This window comes from Tachyglossus aculeatus (assembly GCF_015852505.1).
Source record: "Tachyglossus aculeatus isolate mTacAcu1 chromosome 12 unlocalized genomic scaffold, mTacAcu1.pri SUPER_6_unloc_1, whole genome shotgun sequence".
NCBI classification, from domain to species: Eukaryota; Metazoa; Chordata; class Mammalia; order Monotremata; family Tachyglossidae; genus Tachyglossus; species Tachyglossus aculeatus.
Genome location: NW_024044828.1, coordinates 5,822,211 through 5,836,199, shown reverse-complemented (window position 1 = coordinate 5,836,199; position 13,989 = coordinate 5,822,211).

Here is a 13,989-nt window from a genome sequence, read left to right as displayed (position 1 = left end):
TTGTGGAAGATAGAGATCTGCTGGCACCAGTTTCATTATTATACATACACTTGAAGGCAATGATTAAGACAGTAGGTACATATGTACGTATTCGTAATCTGCAATTTATTTATTTATTCATATCAATGTATGTCTCCCCCTCTAGACTATACTTGAGAGCAGGGAATATGTCTATTGTCATAGTGTGCTCTCCCAAGCACTTAGTACAGTGCTTTGCAAACAGTAGGTGCTCAGTAAATACAACTGAATGGATGAATAGGCTGGGTGCAGGGAGGGGAGGGGGAATGGCCAAGTTGAGAGTTTGGCAGCCTTTCCTATGGATAAAGACTGGACACCTCTTCCCCCTAGGCCTGCCACCCAAGTGCCAGAGCTGAAATACCTTCGGTCTGAACCAGTAGGCTGTTTTCTGTCTTCTGGGTCCTCTATTGTCATTTTTTATGGTATTTACTAAGAGCTTTAACAGTGCTTTGCACATAGTAAGCGCTTAATAAATGCCGTCATCATCATCATTATTATTATTACATACCAGGAACTATACTAAGCACCGGGGTAGATACAAGGTTGACAGGTTGGACAAAGTCCCCGCCTGGCACGGGGCTCACGGTCTTAACTCACATTTTACAAACAAGGTAACTGAGGCACAGAGTAGTGAAGCAACTAACCATACAGCAGACAAGTGGTGGAGCTGGAAATAGAACCCAGATCCTTCTGATTCCCAGGCCTGTGCTTTATCCATCAGGCCATGCTGCTATCCACTAGGCCATGCTACTCTCTGGTATTATTATGGCATTTGTTGAGCACAATGCTTTCTATATAGTAAGCACTCAATAAATATGATTGAATGAATGAATGAATGAATGAAGCCCTTACTATGTATTAAGAAGCACTGTTCTAAGTGCTGGAGTAGATACACTATAAGCAGATTGGACCCAGTCCTTGTCTCAAATGGGATTCACAGTCATATGAGAGGAAGGACAGGTATTGAATCCCCATTTTTCAGATGAAGAAACTGAGGTAGAAAGAAGTTAAGTGACTTTAGTGACAGAGCCAGGATTAGAGCTCAGATTAAGCACTTAGTACAGTGCTCTGCACACAGTAAGCCCTCAATAAATACGATTGAATCAATCTTCTGCCTACTAAGCCCATGCTCTTTCCATGAGGCCATGCTGTTCCTTAGTTGCTCTAATGAAATATTATACTAAGGTTGCTGAAAGTGATGCTGGAATCTGAATATGCTTCAGAGATTTGGACAGGAGGGAGGATAAGGGAACGTAGAGGGAAAGCAGATTTTTAATGACCTATCTGGATAAATTTGTCTTCATCCACACTGAGACCCCCTTTTCTTTTGTATAAACTTCACCTCTTTCAAATCCACCAACTTTCTGTATTTGCATCCAAGACCCATCCCAATGCACGTTTTGCTTTGGTTCATAGTCTTTTATTCTTATTTTATCTTCTGCTGAGAAATGAACCTTTAAGAGAGGAAATGTAGCAAAAAACAGGCAAGAAGGCATAGAGTCAGCAGAAGCAGCTGAAAATAGGTTCTCTTGTTGATAGTAAAATCCTACAAATAAATTCTTTATAAAACAATAACTTAGTTATTTGTTTCTTGTTCTTTTATGATATTTATAAAGTGCTTACTATGTGTCAAGCACTGTTCTAACCACTGGCCTAGATACAAATTAATCAGGTAGGACATGGTCCCTGTCCCATATGGGGCTCACAGGCAAGTAGCAGGGAAAATAGGTAATGAATTTCCATTTTACAGTTGAGGAAACTGAGGCATAGAAAAGTTAAGTGACTTACCCGAGATCACATAGTAGGTAAATGGCAGATGTGGGATTAGAACCCAGGTCCTCTGGCTCCTAGGGCTGTACTTTATCCACTAGGCCATACCACTTCCCACTGAAGACACACAACTATCTCTATAACTTGTTAACATACCAATGGATTACCCTAGCTATGTATGTTTCTACAAATTTTGCCCTTCTCAATCAATCAATTAATCATATTTATTGAGTGCTTACAGTGTGCACAGCATTGTACTTAGTGCTTAGGATAATACAAGGAGCTCAGTGGGGAAGGCAGACATTAAAATAAAAAATTGGTAGGGGAAACACAAATACATGCCTCCTGATGACTTCATGAATATTCATTTTTTCACACTGCCTGCGAAGGGGAAAGAACATTTCTGCCTGGGCCAAAATGTCATGATTTTGACAGCAGGCCTGATAATCACTTCTGCTCACCTGCCGGAAATATAGGACAGCCAAGGAGTTCTTGGTCAGCACAGCAGCTGCGGAAAAATCATCTAACTGGCTCAAATCCAAGAAATGGTCACTTCCCCCTCTATTTCTGCTCCCCGCGGGCCAAGCTTCTGTTCCTCCCCCTGCTATTGTGGTTCACTTAGTAATGCTGTAATACTGACATGTTCATCAGCTCTGAGACCAGCAACATCCAAGTCCCCGAAGAAGTGCTGAAGGCAGAATGGGGGATCAAGCCAGAGGGAATCTTGAAGACAATGACCACATTATTTCTAAGAATCATTAGGAATCATTACGGATATTAGCCATAGTCTCCCAGGAGGAGAACATTTTGGGCAACGAGATGCTGGAGCTAATTATGAGATAATTTGAGAAAGTGGTTCAGTTTGCAGATAAATTTGGCTGTTTGCATGCACAGTTTGGACATGACCACACTCAATCACCCCATTTCCAAGCTCTCCATTTCAACAGCATGCAGATGCAAAGTGGGTGGACAATCAGAAAAGGCACTGAAATTGATACCCTCTAACTTTCACTTTGTACTGATTTCTGATCATTGCCAAGGCTACTTGGAATCCCAAAGGAACGATGAAATGGCAAGGATCTCCTCTCCTAGTAAAACAACCCGGCTCCACCACGTCTGCTGTGTGACCTTGGGCAAGTCACTTCACTTCTCTGTGCCTCAGTTACCTCATCTGTAAAAGGGGGACTAAGACCGTGAGCCCCAGGTGGTACAAGGCCTGTGTCCAACCTAACTAGCTTATAGTACAGTGCCTGGCACATACTAAACACTAAAAAATACCATTAAAATATAATCTCCTAGTCTAGGAGTTGGACTGGGGTGTTGATGGACATCAGATAGGCCCAGTTTAAGACTTTTCATGACTATTAAAAGGCCTCAATTCTCTCCCCTCCCCTTCACTACTGCCTTGAGTCTATTCCTATTGGCACGGAGTTGGAAAATTGCAAGAAGTTTGGCATGGGGTGAGAGAAAGTTGAGAAGGTGAGAAACAGGAGGATATGGAAAGAGGAGCTCATGTCACTCATTTCTATCTTTTCCTCCCTCTCCAGCTGATATGTAGTATTTTTTAAACTATTAAAATGATCCACTTGGCCCAAATTTTGCCTACAGTTTGTTAAGAAGCCATTTTTCAGTGTGGTGTTAAATGATTTGTTCCCTGATTAAAAAATCTTTTTTGTTTGATTGTTCATTCATTGTTCTAGGAATTGCAGGAAGGTGAAATGGAGTTGAGGTCCTTCAAAAAGACTTCTTAATACACTGAAGAGAAAGTTAAAAATTCTGTGGCTGCTTAATTGAGGTGTATTTCCACATACTTGGTATTTTCATTTTGTTTCAGAGTTGGGGTGAAATGCAACTTTTTCTTTTCAAGAAACAGGGCCATCTAGATGATTGCCAAATAGAGAGTTCTACATAGTTATAATTAAAACATCTATTTTCCTAATGTAGATGAGCCCAGCAAAAGTAGATTAGTAGATTTTCAATATTTCTGTATGAGTTCCAAAACCTAGCTTTATTGCACTGTCCAATTCACCAGGGGTTGACTGCTGTTTTAATATGCACCACAATTTCCATTTTATATATTTTAATTTGGTATGCATTTTTATACTTTCCTGAAGCGGTTTTGCAGAATTTGAGATGCATTTTTAATCCACAATCTTAAATGCTTTTGAAGTACAAGATAAATTTATGTTATTCCTTCAGCCGGAGAGATGACATTGAAAATTTACTAAAAGTAGACGAAAAGAGAAAAAAAAAATCACATCATCATTATTATTTACAGAAGGTGTAATAGTTATCATCACCATTTTTTATTGAGTGTTTGGTAGCATACAAATAGAAGTAGAAGGCAGGCCCTGGTCATGGAGGTTCGCAGTCTAAGATTGAATCGGATGGCAATCCCCTAATAAGATTTTTGAGAAAAGAGATTATGTCTTACATTCTTTTTTGAAACAGCATGGCCTAATGGATAAACCTTGGGCCTGGGAATCAGAAGGACCTGGGTTCTAATCCCGGCCCTGCCACTTCTCTGCTGTGTGCCCTTGGGCAAGTCACTTCACTTCTCTTTGCCTCAGCTACCTCATCTGTAAAATGGGGATTAAGACTATGATCCCCATGTGAGACATGGACTGTATACAACCTAATCAACTTGTATATTCCCCAGTTCTTAGAACAGGGCCTGGCACATAGTAAGGGATTTACACATACCATAAAAAAAATAGTCCCCTGAGTACCTCATCATCATCATCATCATCATCATCAATCATATTTATTGAGCGCTTACTGTGTGCAGAGCACTGTACTAAGCTCTTGGGAAGTACAAGTTGGCAACATACAGAGACAATCCCTACCCAATAGTGGGCTCACAGTCTAAAAGGGGGAGACAGAAAACAAAACCAAACATACTAACAAAATAAAATAAATAGAATAGATACGTACAAGTAAAATAAATAAATAAATAAATAGAGTAATAAATATGTACAAACATATATACATATATGCAGGTGCTGTGGGGAAGGGAAGGAGGTAAGATGGGGGGATGGAGAGGGGGACGAGGGGGAAAGGAAGGAAGGAGCTCAGTCTGGGAAGGCCTCCTGAAGGAGGTGAGCTCTCAGTAGGGCTTTGAAGGTAGGAAGAGTGCTAGCTTGGCGGATGGGCAGAGGGAGGGCATTCCAGGCCCGGGGGATGACGTGGGCCAGGGGTCGATGGCGGGACAGGCGAGAACGAAGTACGGTGAGGAGATTAGCAGCAGAGGAGCGGAGGGTGCGGGGTGGGCTGTAGAAGGAGAGAAGGGAGGTGAGGTAGGAGGGGGAGAGGTGATGGACAGCCTTGAAGCCCAGGGTGAGGAGTTTCTGCCTGATGTGCAGATTGATTGATTGGTAGCCACTGGAGATTTTTGAGGATGGAGAGATACCTCCCTAGCCTAGGAACTGAACTAATGCTTCTAATGAAGTTCATTTCAAAGCTAATGTTTCAGAATTGTTCTTAACAAAATTTTATTCACTGATCCAGACTTATTCCTAAGAGACCAAAAAAAAACCCACTTAATTCAGCTGCCTCCTCTAAACTGTGAGCTCCTTGTGGGCAGATACTGTGTTTGCCAACTCTACACTAACATTCTTGCCCAAGTGCCTAGTACAGTTTTGGGCACACAGGAAACACTCAGTAAAAACCATTGATTGACTAGTGGATGGATGAACTGTTCTCTTAAAACACTGAACTACACACAGTGAAAGTGGCAAAAAGAGGACTGGTATCCTTAAATTATTTCAGAGTACAGAGCTCTCTTATTTTCTTCATGCCAATGTAACATTTCTGGAATACCTTATATCATACTGATGTTTGCATTAGCACCAAGTCTTGGGGAATTAGTATTCTGAATTTGGGGTTCTTTCATCCAATATAGAAGTAGTTTTGGGTTTTTTTTTTAAATTGAGCTCCTTTTTCTAGCTTCTCCCTGCTCCCAGTGATCTTGTCTGAGAATACCGGGCTCTGCCCTGGCATAAAAAACTTTTCCGGTTCACAGTACCAGTTATATTGTTGTTATTGGTAGCAATGACAGTGTTACCAGGACCTGCTGGTACAAACTTTAAATATGAAATCACATAATCACTACAGTCCCAAGCACCACTGTCATTACAAATTCAACCCTGCAGGCTTGCAGAAATCTCTTATGGTTTTGGAGGGGTTTTTTGGAAATTTTTACTGCTTCCAGAATTCCTTTTCATCATGTGACAGTTAGAAAGGTGAGTTATGAATAGCGAACTGGTCCTTTTGTCCAACTTACCCACAAAAAACTCTAATTGTAAAATATCATCTCAATGTAACAGATGGTAACTATGCACTGCTCACTCTTAAACCACATGCCTAGAGTGAAATGGTAGAAGGGGTGGGAAAATTAAACTTAAACATCTGATTCTCTAGTTGGGTATTGTGGAGGGCTGTTTTTGAACCTGTTTAGGCAGTATTGCCTAGTGGCTAGAGCATAAGCCTGGGAATCAGAAGGACCTAGGTTCTAATCCTGGCTCCCCCACTTACCTGCTGTGTGACCTTGGCAAGTCACTTCTCTTCTCTGGGCCTTGGTTACCTCATCTGTAAAATGGGGATTAAAACTGTGAAAACCATGTGGAACATGGACTTTGTCCAACTTGATTAGCTTGTACCTACCCCCATGCTTAGTACAATGCCTGCGACATAGTAAGCACTTAACAAACACCATAAAAAAATCCTTCCCTGTTTTATGCTCTGTTGTATCTCTGTTCAATAGCATAAATCCCAGAGCATGGTCCAGTCAGATTTCAATCAATCAATCAGTGGCAATTATTGACCTCTTACAGTATGCAGAACACTTTACAAAGTGCTTGGGAAAGTACAGTATAACAGAGTTGGAAGACAATGTCTCTGCCCACAAGGAGTTTTCAGAGTAGAGGATCATGGTACCATTCCATTTGTGAATGGGCTAACAACTACTCTCTGTCCCCACTGATGGCACACGTTTGTGTTGCTAAGAAACATATATGAGAGCTGTGTTTTTCATGACCACTGGTATCAGGGAGAAAATAAGAGGGAAGACCCCCACCCACCTTATTATGGATATTATGGGAAATGCTGTCATCAGAAAAAGTCTTCATCACCATCATGATAAGAATGGTATTTGTTAAGCATTTACTAGTGCTACGCACTGCACTAAGTACAATATATGCAGATCAGATACAGTCTTTGTCCCTCATGGGGCTCACAGTCGATTGGGGAGGGAGAACAGATATTTAATCCCCATTTTACGGATGAGGAAACTGAAGCAAAAATAAGTGGCTTGCCCAGAGTTCCACAGCAAGCAAGGGGTAAAGATAGGATTAGAACCCAGGTCAGAGACCTGTGTTCTTTCCACTAGGCCATGCTTCTTCTCATGAAGAGGGGGGTTTTGGGCAGAGAGGAAGGACGTAGTTTAATAATGTGGCAAGGAGAGGTTATTCAGACCCTCAGAAAAAGGGAGTTCAAAATATTAAATATTTACTATGACTACACGTTATCAAACTATGATTTACATAACCTAGTAGACTGTAATCACCTTGAGGACAACAAAAAAGTCTGTACAGATGATCAAAAAGATAAATGTTTTCAAATAAATTAGGCAAGTATAGATTACGCAAATATTCATTTCATTCTTGCCCCCATCCCATTCCAACAGGGACATCAGCTCATAGGCCCAGAATGGAAAATTAAAGAATGCTTTAAAGGGCACAGTAAACATGAACAGCAAACAATCTCTTTAGATCAAAGTGACCCAGAGAGAAAAAAAAATTTAAATTACCCTGGTCCTCCCTAAGGCTGGCATTATGACACTTTGCCATAAGGACTTGAGTACTGTAGCTCCTCCCACGATACCAGTTGCTACTCTGCTCAAGGCCCTTTAGTAAAGTGGCATAATGCCAACCTTATTTAGGGAGGACGAGGATAGTCTTTTATTTTCTTGTTAGGCTTGCGAATGAATGAATGTCTTTGCCTTCAGTCCTATAGGTGGGTGACTATTCCATACAGATGTGTGAATATTCTGGACTTAATTTGCCCAATCTCTTTTTTAACTCACTGGAGAAGTTAGCAATCCAGAAATCCAAAAAGTTCTTCCAGCTGTTTAATATAAACATCTGCAACTCGGGCGTATTTCTTCTTCCGTTCTTATGACCTTGATTGGACTTTAAATATCTGTGCAAATAACCTCCCCAGAATGGATTTTTCTTTCTTTGAAGTGGACAGGTGCTTAAAATCATTAGCTTTTCACCTAATGTGCAGTGTTATGTCTTTAACGTTCTATCATTAAAGGTGAGCATTCTGAACCATAAGTGAAGTAAAATTAGATAATGCACATTGAAAGAAACCATTTTCGTACTGGAAATTCCTGGGGTTAAATTAGTAAGTTACAGCCCCATAAATGATTAATGTCACCACCAAGAAATATAAAGCAGACTCGAGAATTCTAATTCATAATTTTATAGATCAATGGTGATATTCAGTAAAATAAGTTTGTCTGTTAAAACAACTGGGAACTATTTACCCCAAAGGAAATAAGTTAATTGGGTAGATTCTAATGCAGGATAAATAGAAGGAGCATTTGGGATCATTCATGGGATAACTAGACCCCAAAATTGTAGAAAAAAAAATGGTAATGCAGTCCAGAATTTCTGGATCAAAGGGTTTAGGGTATTTCAGGCAAATAACATAACATGGAATTTTTTAATCTTTCTTGAAGGAGATTATGGTGGCATTCCAAGATGACTGTGGCAGAGGTGGAAGGTGACAAGTGCATAAATTAATCCAAATCCTTTGACAGACTTTCCTTGTGCCTTTCTGAAACAGGGAGAGAACATTATACACACTGATGAGTCCTTGGAAATGACTGAAATGAGAACAGTATGCAAAGTGGACATTTTTCTCCGGCCAAAATTTCCCAGAGTTACTTAATTGTTTTTCCATAAACTCTGTGCAAGCACAGCTGCAAGGACTTCAGTTTGCAATTTATTTTTTTTTTAGTAAGTGGAGTTTATTTTTACTACCAGAGGGACTTTGCATTTTTAATTTAATGCTGTTATTATGACAACTTTAAGCTTCAGGACTGTAACATTTGGGGAAAAAAGTCATGCTTTGCTAAATGCTCCTCCATGCTTCACTAAAATATCTACAATCCCAATTTGGAAACCACTAATATATTATCTCAGTGAAGGCAACCTTCAAGATGACATCCAGAAAGCTACAGATACAAGGAATTCAGCCAACATAACCCACAAAAGAACTTGATTTGAATTTAGTTTATTTTGGGGCTATAAAACACAAACCAGCTTCTGGGGTAGCTAGCAGGGCTGTTGATTGCCAGCTACTTAGACCTAATTTCCTCAGTATCACATTCTTTACCATACTTAGGCAGGGACTTGCACTCCACTGATCCCAGTTTTCCTTTCAAAATCTTCCACTTCTTGGGCTCCATTATCCAAACTAAACTGCCCTCTTCTAGCGAAGATACAAGCCAGGGCCTGGAAAAGAGAAGGGAGGGATACACCATAAGTCTATGGCTTACCAACCAACCTAAAACTCTCCCAATAAATTAAAGTCTTCCAGAAAACCTTTGTTGTTTGGATTCAGGGCCCCAGTGGGAGGGTAGTGGTGGATTAGAGACTGGGAAGGAGAATTGGAGGAGAAAAAGGATAAGGAAGTTAGAATTGGCTTCGGATAATTCACTTCCACACACCCAGATTCAGTAACCCAAGGTGTTCTTTTTTTTCTCCTCCCTCTCCCAGGACTACCACACCACTTAAAACCCTCCCTTGCCCACTTGTTTCCCCATAAATTATACCTGGCATTCCATTAATCAACTTTATGTTTAAGGCAAGTGTAAATTTGGGATAGGGGAAGGATTAGATCTTTAGGCATCAGGGTAAAGATAGGGCAGAAAGAGAAAGAGAGTAAGATGGGAGGAAAGAGAGTAGGGAGAGAGGGGAGAGGGACACAGGAGAGGAAGAAAGGAGGAAGGTGAAGAAAGAGTGGAGAAAAAGAAAAAGCAGACAGAAGAGAGGAGATGGAGAATAGATGGGGAAGGAGGGGAGAGCAGATGGAGAGGAGATGGAGATGGAAAGGAAATGGAGAGGAGATCGAGATGGAGATGAGATAGAAGAGATGGAGAGGAAAGGAAATCGAGATGGAGAGAAGAAAAGAGGAAGATAGGGAAAGAGAGGGAAAGAGAAAAAGAGAGGAGAGGAGATGGAGAATAGAGGAAAGAAGATGGAGATGGAGAGAGGAGAGGAGAGGAGATGAAGAGGAGAGAAGATGCCTCCCGGGCCTTCTGGGTAGTGCGCTGTCTCCCAGAAATCACGATCTTCCTGACTGAGGTATGTCTTATCATTTGACCCATGATTGCTTTGGGTTTTAGACTGGAAAAATGCCAGCAATTACCCCTCCTTACCCAACACTAAATGTTCCAGGCTTCAGTGTAGTTCAAGGGAGCACTGGGAGGTGATTGTACTGTGCTCTCTAAAGTGCTTAGTTCAGTGCTCTTCAAATAGTTAGCACTCAATAAATACCATTGATTGATTGATAGCATACAATATTTTTCAATGCAGACTAAAGAAATTGTATGCCTGTGGCCTTCAAATACTTGCAACCTGATAAAAATGTCCCTAGCAGTATAATGCCCTAGAAGAACTTCTTGTATTTCTCTGATAATTGGGGAATAATCCTAACCCTTTAGTACCATAATACTGCTATTTTGTTAAGCACTGGCGTACCTACAGTACAATCCACTCAGACACAGTCCTTCTTCACATGGAGCTCACAGTATATGGTGGGGATTAGAGAATAAGTATTTAATTCTCTTTTTATAGATTCATTCATTCAGTCATATTTATTGAGCACTTACTGCATGCAGAGCACTGTACTAAGCACTTGGGAAGTACAAGATGAGGATACTGAAGCCCATATAGGTTAAATGACTTGCCCTAGGTCCCAGAATTAGAACTCAAGTGTCCTGATGCCCAATTCCTATGCTCTTTCCTTTAGGTCATGCTGCTTTTCTAAGGAAGCAGTTTCTTCTCCAAGAAAGTATGTCACGGTATTTGTATCCCTTTTCAGTTACGGAAGGAAAATTTGGTGAAGCACAACAATCTTACTAAAACTTATGTTGTCTTATTTAGAAGCATGGGGACAGATTCACATCCTGTATACCTCGTGGGAAATTCTATATTTCCTCATGATGAATGCTATTCCATAAACAGATGTCCGTGAAAATTGTAAGCTGGCACTAAAATGAAAATCCAAAGTGTCATCATCTGCTTCATTTTCCACTGCTTGGTAAGTACTAGAAATACCTCAATTTTAGGTAATAGTTTATCAGTGTTTATAGAGCTTAATCAATGAGGTGTTAATGGATTTTCAAGTATTTTCAAAGCTCTCTTCCCTAGTAGCAGACCGTTGCCTTGGTGATGATTTACTGTGTGGTGAAGGAACTCTTAGAGGGTCATTTTTAGAAACAGTATGAAATAAGAGAGTTAGAAAATTACCTTGTTTGTGGATTAAAGAAGTCATTCTTCCAACTCTCCAAATGTAATTTTGTGTTCAGTTCATCCAATGGCTATTAAAAGACTACTGTCAAGGTTTTGGGGGTAACTTTTGGGTGAATATTTAACTATTTACTAGGAAGCCTGGGAATTACATTTGATTTTGCTCATTTGGAAAGCAGTGACTCCCCTGTTCCATAAAATCTAAAGTCCTTTAAAATAATTTTTCATGAGAATACTTACCCAGAGAAAAAGCAAAAGGATCAGATAGACAAAAACTTTTTTTCCAGCTGTTCAAGTTAATGGGCAACCACTTGAGTTTTACCAGTGCCAACAGAAAAGCTTGATCTTTTCCTATAGCATGTAAAGATTAATTACAAATACAAAATTAACTAGGATAAGGCTCAATGGGGAGACACACATCTTTTTTCAAAGTGTCTGGGAAATCCTTCAGGCAGCAAAAGGGAAATGAAAGAGCAAGTGTAAACTATATAACATATATTCTCCCACCGCAGCAAGGAATTGAGTCAGGCTAGTAGCAAGTTCCCAAACCTGAGATTCATCCATGTTGCCCTGATTGATGGAGATATGTAGGCCTTCTTAGCCAACCCCTCTGACATCAGGCTGTTTCAGGGCAACCCCCAAAGTTTAGGCATCCTTGTGCAGGAGACCAGGTAGGGTTGCCAACCCAAGAGCTGTCAATCATGGAGCATCCTGAACCAGTTTGATCTCCTCTGTCTTGTCTATCAGCACCAAAGCAATGCTGGTCCTATCCACTCCCTTGCTGGGTCTGTTCATATAAGGAGAACTGATGACAGCAGAATTCCCAAACAGCTGCTTCCTGATGAGCTGTAATGGGGTAATAATTGAAAAGGTTGATACAAGAAGCAGTTTGAAAACACAGTGCAGCAAACACTGATAATAGTAATGAGGCTGGTGAGTGGGTTCTTAAATATGAAACATGACTAACCACCTAAAATAACAGAGTGTCAGTTTTGTTTTGCCCTGTTTAACTGTTCAGTCTTCGTCCCTTTAAAAAGTGAAAAGAAAATTAAGCAATAGCAGACAAATCATACTCCATAAGGATACTATGCTCTATACTCAATACACAGACAGTATTTCTTAATGGTTACCCAGTTTTTCCACCAATATTACCAAAAAGCAGGAGGAATCCAAAATTATTAATTTTTAATTTCCATAGGGCATTGAATACCAATATTCTGGTTGTTTGCTTGAATAATGCATTATGTTTAATGGATAATGGAATTGTAAGTTATCTTTTTTTTTCTTTAAGGTCTTTGCTGGAAGGTTCCTATTTAGTGTGTTCTTCATTGATTCATCTGTCTCCCAGAAAAATTGATAGCAATGGAGTTTTCTCTAGTTTTTACAAATTAATTCTCAATACGTAATGTAAAGTAATATGAGTATAAAAAATGTTTTGACACCACCACCATTCTCATTACAGCTCCAAACAAAGACAAGTGCACCATTGTGATGCTTTGAAGAAAACATGGCAAATGACACTGGTCATGTCACCAGTAAATGCCAGACAAGCTTTGTTTACAGTCATGAAGACTCAGGGACCAAGAATCTGCACAAAGTTTTTCTCCCTTCTCCCTAATAATAATAATAATAGTGGTATTTGTTAGGCACTTACTATGTGCAAAGCACTGTTCTAAGCGCTGGGGGGGATAGAAGGTGATCAGGTTGTCCCACTTGGGGTTCACAGTCTTAATCCCCATTTTAGACTGTGAGCCCCATGGTGGACAGGGACTCTGTCCAACCTGATTAACTTGTATCTACCCCAGCACTTAGAACAGTGCTTGACACTTCGTAAACATTTAACGAATACCATCATTATTGTAATTCTTGTACTAAGTAGCTTGTGCAGTGCCACAGGAATGTGTCTGATTGTTATTACAATCTCCCAAGCGCTTAGTACAGTGCTCTCCACACAATAAGCACTTGATAATATGATTGACTGTCTCATCCCTGCCAGATGTAGATAGGCAGTTGCAGCACATTACTAAGTCTCTGCAAGTATTATACTTACCAATGTTTTACTGAGTCTTACGTTAAATTCCTCTCTCAGGGTTGCACCTGGAGAGTTTCCAGTACTCTACCAGTCTGAACTATAGGAGAGAGAGTTAAGTAGAGGCTTATCCATTCCATTCCTTCCTTGGCCAGTGGCTATCTAGTGGAAGGCAGTCTGCTACAAACTCACCTGTGCTGGGCAGCAGCGGCATGGGAGAGAGTCAAGTGCGAGGACTTTAGTTTACTGCTCAGAAGAAGACAATGGCAAACCACTTCCACATTTTTACCAAGAAAACTCAATGGATAAACTACCAGAACGATTGCAGATGGAGGTGGGGCATTCTGGGAGAGATGTGTCCATGGCATCTCTACGGGTCAGAGGTGACTTGACGGTGTAAGATAAGACCAGTGTTAAATTGCTCAAAGGTTGGACTTACCTCAGTTCTTTAGAAGGTTATTCTGAGCTGAATCTCAAACTTATTTTCCTGAAAGTCTTCTTTAAACTACTTCTGAAACTTCTTCATTGCCTTGAGCTACACACTGCATTCCTATCTATTTCCATCTTTGTTACTGAACCTCACCTACATTTTCATTTACTTTTACTTGAAATTTCCAGCTAACTATTTCTGAT